General features: G+C 46.2%; 1 long non-coding RNA gene across 1 annotated transcript; it reads left to right on the top strand.

Moving 5' to 3' along the window:
- The first annotated feature begins 4913 nt into the window (after positions 1–4913).
- On the top strand, positions 4914–5711 carry LOC310711803. Its single transcript, XR_014528636.1, has 3 exons — positions 4914–4991; positions 5105–5254; positions 5667–5711. It is a non-coding gene; the product is annotated as an uncharacterized lncRNA (long non-coding RNA).
- Positions 5712–6952: the final 1241 nt, after the last annotated feature.

The following is a 6952-nucleotide window of genomic DNA, read 5'->3' as shown; positions in this document are numbered from 1 at the left end:
CAGCATGTGGTGGTGGACAGGGGAGACATTAATCCTAAGCACCTGAGTTAAGAAGGCAACCGAAAGCGACATTGCTGAATTACTTTCCTGTTGTCCCTTGGTGGCGGGTCATAAATCATGCTGCTGAGTTTATAGAGACTTTATATATCCTATTTAAAGGGGGGGGGGAGAGAAATCCCAAACACTGACGACAGATTAATAGCCTGTTGGGGAGATAAAAATAGCAGAGGGTTTTTTTTTTCATGCCCACAGTTAGCATCAAAGTGGAATTCGGCTCCCTTTGGAAGTTGTAGGTAGGTACTTTCTGGTCCTCTGTGCCAGGAAGCTGGGGGTTTAACCTGGTGGATTTAGATGCAATAGAGCAGGGGTCTGCAACCCGCGGCTCCGGAGCCGCATGTGGCTCTTTTACATCTTTGCTGCGGCTCTGGGGCGGATACTAGCGAGGGGAGGAGGCGCATTGTGCGCCCCGACACTCCTCACTGTGGCGGGCGCTGTACTGGCTGTGACGTCGCATGGGGGCGGTGTGTGTGTTAGTCACGCACCGTTCCGACGTCACCTTCCCGCACGCTGTCAGATCGTGGCTCTGGAGATATATTTGTTTTAAATGTCGCAATGGTTTTGCGGCTCCCAGTTGTTGTTTTTTCTTCGGAAACGGGTCCAAGTGGCTCTTTTTGTCTTAAAGGTTGCAGACCCCTGCAATAGAGGACCTAGTTGAGGGTTTTCCTGTGGGGCATCCGGTTGGCCACTGTGAGAACAGGATTTGGGATTAGCTGGGCTGCCATTGGCAGGATCCAGCAGGATCCTGATGTTCTTCTGACATTGTGGTACCTATACCTGTCATAGCTGCAAACCTAAGATTTGTTTCCTGCTGTCCAGACCTTAAAATGACTCCATTGGCATGGACGCTCCAAGGAACAGGAGGCTGGACTGAATGCACTTTGGTCAGATCCAGGATGGCTCTCTTTAAATAATTTAAGCGTTTCCCCATTATTTATCTATTTATTTATCTATTTATCTATTTATTTATTTTGATTGATCTCATACAATCTATACCAATTCTTTTTTTAAATAAATTAATCTCAAAGCGGTTTACAAAAAAAACCCAAACAATGAAACAACCTCTAAAAGATTTGCAGCAATCATTTAATAATAATAATAATAATAATAATAATAATAATTAATAATAATAATTTATTATTTGTACCCCGCCCCCATCTGGCTGGGTCCCCCAGCCACTCTGGGCGGCTTCCACAAACACTCAAAATACACTACTATGTCATACATTAAAAATTTCCATGAACAGGGTTGCCTTAAGATGTCTTCTGAATGTCAGGTACTTGTTTATCTCTTTGATTTTATAATGAATTTGATTTTATAATGAAATTAATTTTATAATGAATGATTTTAGAGTGTTGTTAATGTTATACTTTTATACTGTTTTATTGTTGTTAGCCGCCCTGAGCCCGGCTTCGGCTGGGGAGGGCGGGATATAAATAAAATTTATTATTATTATTATTATTATTATTATTATTATTATTATTATTATTATTATTTGACACCTGATGGGTGCCAAAGCCAGCAGAACATGGAGGCAATAGTTCCCCCTCTCTGCTCCTGGTGTTCTTGTCCCATCCTTCCTAGCACAGGGGAACAACAGCCCCATTTTAACTCCGAACCCTGTGAGGTGGGCTAAGCAGAGGGATTATTTTTTTATTTTTATAATTTATTAGATTTATATACCACCCTTCATCAAAAGGTCTCAGGGTGGTTCACCAAATAAAAATACAAGTTAAAAGCACAAATAAATCGTTAAAGCAAAAACAACAATATCCTCCCCCCCCCCCCCGGTCACATTTAAAAGGCTGTAGAATATTAATCAGCCAAAGGCCTGGATGAATAGGAATGTTTTCGCCTAGCGCCTAAAGATATATAATGTTGGTAGCCACACAGAGTGGCTGGGGAAACCCAGTCAGATGGACGGGGTACAAAATTATTGTGTTGTGTTGTGTTGTGTTGTGTTGTGTTGTGTTGTGTTGTGTTGTGTTGTTTTGTGTTGTTTTCTTGTTATGGCACCAGACAAACCTCCCAGTTGAGAGTATTCCAGAAATGGTGAGCCACTTCAGAAAAGGCCCATTTTTGTGTTGCCGCCCTCTAGACCAGGGGTCAGCTAACATTTTCAGCAGGGGGCCGGTCCACTGTCCCTCAGACCTTGTCGGGGGCCGGACTATATTTTTTTGGGGAAATGAACAAAATCCTATGCCCCACAAATAACCCAGAGATGCATTTTAAATAAAAGGACAAATTCTATTCATGTAAAAACATGCCGATTTCCGGACTGTCTGCAGGCCGGATTTAGAAGACGATTGGGCCGGATCCGGCACCTGGCCTTAGTTTGCCTACCTCTGCTCTAGACCTCTTGAGGAAGAACATAAAGAAGGACCTCAGATGATGATCGCAGGGTCGAGGTTGGTTCATATGGGGAGGGGCAGTCCTTGAGGTATTGCGGTCCTGAGCCATTTAAGGCTTTTTAGGTCAACACCAGCACTTTGAATTGGGCCTAGAAACTAAGTGGCACCCAGTGCAGTCAGGTCAGGATCAGTGTGATATTCTCAAACTGCCTTGCCGCGATGAGCAACCTAGCCCCTGAATTCTGCACCAGCTGAAGTTTCCGAACCATCTTCAGAGGCAGCCCTATGAGTAACACGTTGCAGTAATCCAGCCTAGAGGTTAGCAGAGCACAGACTTCAGCCCCAACGTCCAGCCCTATGTTCCCCATTGCAAACATCCTTTGTCCTCTGCTGTGAGCTTCCCTTAGTGATGTATGGAAGTGAGAGCTGGACCATAAAGAAGGCTGATCGCCGAAGAATTGATGCTTTTGAATTATGGTGCTGGAGGAGACTCTTGAGAGGCCCATGGACTGCAAGAAGATCAAACCTCTCCATTCTGAAGGAAATCAGCCCTGAGTGCTCACTGGAAGGACAGATCCTGAAGCTGAGGCTCCAAGACTTTGGCCCCCTCATGAGAAGAGAAGACTCCCTGGAAAAGACCCTGATGTTGGGGAAGTTGGAGGGCACAAAGAGAAGGGGACGACAGAGGACGACGAGATGGTTGGACAGCGTTCTCGAAGCTACCAGCATGAGTTTGACTAAACTGCGGGAGGCAGTGGAAGACAGGAGTGCCTGGCGTGCTCTGGTTCATGGGGTCACAAACAGCCGGACACGACTAAACCACTAAACAACAACATGAGCTTCCCTGGAGCAGCTCTTCTGCTTCTTGAGCCTAATGGCGAGTGAGAAAAGGCGTATATTTGCATTCCGTCAGCCTGGCATTTAGCAGGAGGCTGCCATCCCGTTCGATTTATGATCTGCACCATGCTTGAACTTTAAAGCCAGCCAGGAGGTGCTCATTCTTAACTTTTTAATGCAGCAAGTTCACCTTATCTATCTCGATCTGGAAGTGCATTAAAATGTGGCAGGCAAGTGAATCTCCCCTCATGACATGGGGAAATAATTTATTCCAAAGCACCTTTTATTCCCCTTTTCTTTTTTGATTTACTGGCGATGGATCAGCCGTGTCCTTAATACAGCTCATGGCCCTGCAGTTTAAATCCCAGAAATTAGAAACACGATGGGCGGATATAAATTGCATTCTCTCTGGAGCCCAAGGCCCCAGGGACTGAAAGCAGGCGCCAGGGAAAGGCATATGCTGTGTGCCACCTGGACCTGCCCACTGTGATCCTTGAAATTGCAAAATACCCTAGGCAGAGGAAGGACTTGTGAAACTCAGCTCTAAGCTTGGAAGTCCACACCTTTGATTTCAGTGATGCTTCCTTCCAAGTAAGGGGGCAGCTAGAGCTTCACACTTTACTCGAGGATCCTACAGGGATTTCCCCTCATGCAACTTTTGCCCTTGATGTTGGAGTTTTGATCTGTTCTGACTGTAGCAGTTCAGGGGTTCTGACCTGAGCTAAGTGCTTTGGGTTGCACAAAAAGAGCAAGCCGGGGCAAAGCCTGTACGAATGCAAGGCAAGGTTTTCAGAATTCAGCAACACCCTGGGCAGCTCCATGCCATGTTTTGGGACAGAGGCCAGTGAGGAGCTGCTCTCCTGGGCATCCCAGCATGGGGTGAGGTGAGCAAGACCTGAACTAACCCTTGGGCTTTCCTTTGCTTGACTACTGTAATTCGCTCTACGCGGGGCTGCCCTTGAAGCTGTCCCAGAGACTCCAGCGGGTGCAGAATGCTGCAGCGAGGCTCCTCACGGGGTCCCTGCCATGGGAGCATATTCACCCAGTGCTTTTCCAGCTGCACTGGCTCCTGGTGGAGTACAGGGTCAGATTGAAGGTGCTGGTTTTGACCTTTAAAGCCCTTCATGGGCTAGGACCCTCGTACCTACATGACCGCCTCTCCCAGTATGGCCCACGGAGGACCTTAAGGTCCATAAATAGCAACACCCTAGAGGTCCCGGGCCCTAAGGAAGTTAGATTAGCCTCAACCAGAGCCAGGGCTTTTTCAACACTGGCTCCGACCTGGTGGAACGCTCTGTCTCATGAGACCAGGACCCTGCAGGATCTGATTTCTTTCCGCAGGGCCTGTAAGACAGAGTTGTTCCGCCTGGCCTTTGGCTTGGAGTCAATTTGATTCCCTCCCCCTCTTTCTTTTTTCCTTTCTCCTTCTGGGATGAGGCTGCATTTTAATGTTTTAATGTTGTGTTTTAATCTTGTTTTTAAGTTGTATTCATTCAGCTTGTTTTTATTATTGCTTGTTAGCCACCCTGAGCCCGGCCTCGGCTGGGGAGGACAGGGTATAAATAACATTTATTATTATTATTATTATTATTATTATTATTATTATTATTATTATTATATTTGCAGAGACACTGGCATGAACGTCAAGGAACCAAACACTCCATCATCAGAGCTGAGAAGGTCCTCAAATCCACCAGAGGACCGGTTCCTGAATTGTTCATGAATAATTGTTACTCTCTTTCCAGGGTAAGTCGCTGTCTCTCAAGCCACATGTTCTGGGTTCTGCAGAGGCAGCACCTGGGCTTTCTGCTCCCCAGCCCTGCCCTGTGGGCATCTCTGACCTTCCTCTCTCGCTTCAGGTCTTTGGCGCCTTTCTCCATGCGGAGCAGCTCTTGGAGGCCATGTGCTTCCTGGCCAGAGACCTGGTTGTGGAGAGCAACTTCAACCCGCTGGATAGCTCCCACTTACTGCAAGAATTCATCAAGCAGTTTGGCGGCACAAAAGTGGAGGTAAGGCGTCTGCAAAGGTAGGAGAGAAGAAGATTCTCCGCTTTGGTGTAGGGGAGACCACCTCATGCCATTGGGTGGCCAGGACACATGTTAGTTGAGAGGGGCCTGGCAATGTCAGGACAAGAACTGCAGCCAAGGGTCCTGAGAAACATGGATTCAGGGATGGGGAATCCTCCTCCTTCTGGGAGCAGACTGGCAAGCTTCTTCTCTTGGCCCACAATGGATAGGGGAACTGGTGCCCTGGAGCTGCCTGGGTCCAATACTCCCCAGGACCCTGAGTGGTACCTTGGAAGGAAGAGGCTGTGGTGGCACAGGTCAAGGGTTCCTCTTTCAATGAGGGATGGAGGGATCCGGCTGCGGACAGCCCTGCTTCCTTGTACTCTCCAAGCAACCCACTCCTTTTCTCTGACAGGTGGAGGTGCTGCTGGAAGCCTTCTACAAGATCACCCAGGGACCTGTTTAGCTCAGTTTTGTTATCATTCATCGGTTGTATGCCTTGCATCTTATTTCCAGCTGATAAAGAATATTACGAAACAGCAGCATCATTCTGGAGACACTGTCCTTTTGAGGTTTTCACTACAGATCAAAGAGATCTATGATGATAAGTCTAATTTTAGATTTTCCACACGTCAATTCAGTACATGTCAAACTAAAGATGTGGTTTACCTTATTCGATGTCCATGTAATTTATTATATATAGGTTCCACCACACAAGAAGTCGGGGTTCGCATTGGGGAACATCATTCCCGCATACAAAATCTATTATGGTGGCACCTTTGGTCAAACATTTTATTTCCCATAAACATTCGGACACAGGTATATTATTTACAGTATTAAGGGTAAATTAAAAGAAATCCAGGGTTAGGCAAGATTTTGAACGGCAGCTATGTCAACAAGAAACTCATTTTCTTTTTCTGTTTAAATCAATTCATCCGGGGGGGGGGGCTAAATGCTGAACTTGACTTTAATTGTTTCATTTAAAAATTGCTGCCCGCATTGTTTGTTGTATGTTTAAACCATTCTTTTTTAAATTATTTTTTATTAATTATTTCAGCATCACACTTTATAAAAAAAAGTAGGGGCGAAAAATACGGTAGGTGGGAAAACCAACAGACAGGAATGAAGGAAGTCTCAGGCTTATATAGCCAAATGTAGCTCTGATGATTATATAAAAATGATGTTATGTTGGAAAATATTTGTAAAACCTAATAAAATTATTATAAAAGAAGAAGAAAAAAGAAACACCTTCAAAAACATCCAGAAACACTGCTGAGAACTCTGGGAAAGTAAGCTAGTGAGAGAAATCTCTACACACTTTCCTGGAGAGATGCCCCGTCATCCCAAGATGCAGACATAGAGGCTGGTGGCAGGGGTCGCGTCTGGTGAGTTAGGAGGATGCTGGAATCTGGAGAGGCAAGAGATTGTCTTGCTCTGAGCTGGACCCAGAGCTTTTGCCTGGGCCATCCCTGGGAAGCTACGGGGGAAGCAAGATCGCTTGGAGGTTTACTGCCGTGAAACGCTCCATCCTAGCATCTATGTGCAAGCAACGCCTGTTATCCCAAACGCCAGTCTTCATTGCAAGGAAACTGAACCCAGGCTAAGCACAGGCACCCCTGGAGTCTCCTGCTGCTCAGAGATGGGGATTGGTCTCTCTGCGCGTGCAGTTGCGTGGCAAGTTCCCGTCCCCCCCAGTGAAAA

This window comes from Podarcis liolepis (genome assembly GCF_965112155.1).
Source record: "Podarcis liolepis genome assembly, chromosome: 7".
Taxonomy (NCBI): domain Eukaryota; kingdom Metazoa; phylum Chordata; class Lepidosauria; order Squamata; family Lacertidae; genus Podarcis; species Podarcis liolepis.
Note: the sequence above shows the minus strand (reverse complement) of the source record. Positions and strands in the feature narration are given on the sequence as shown.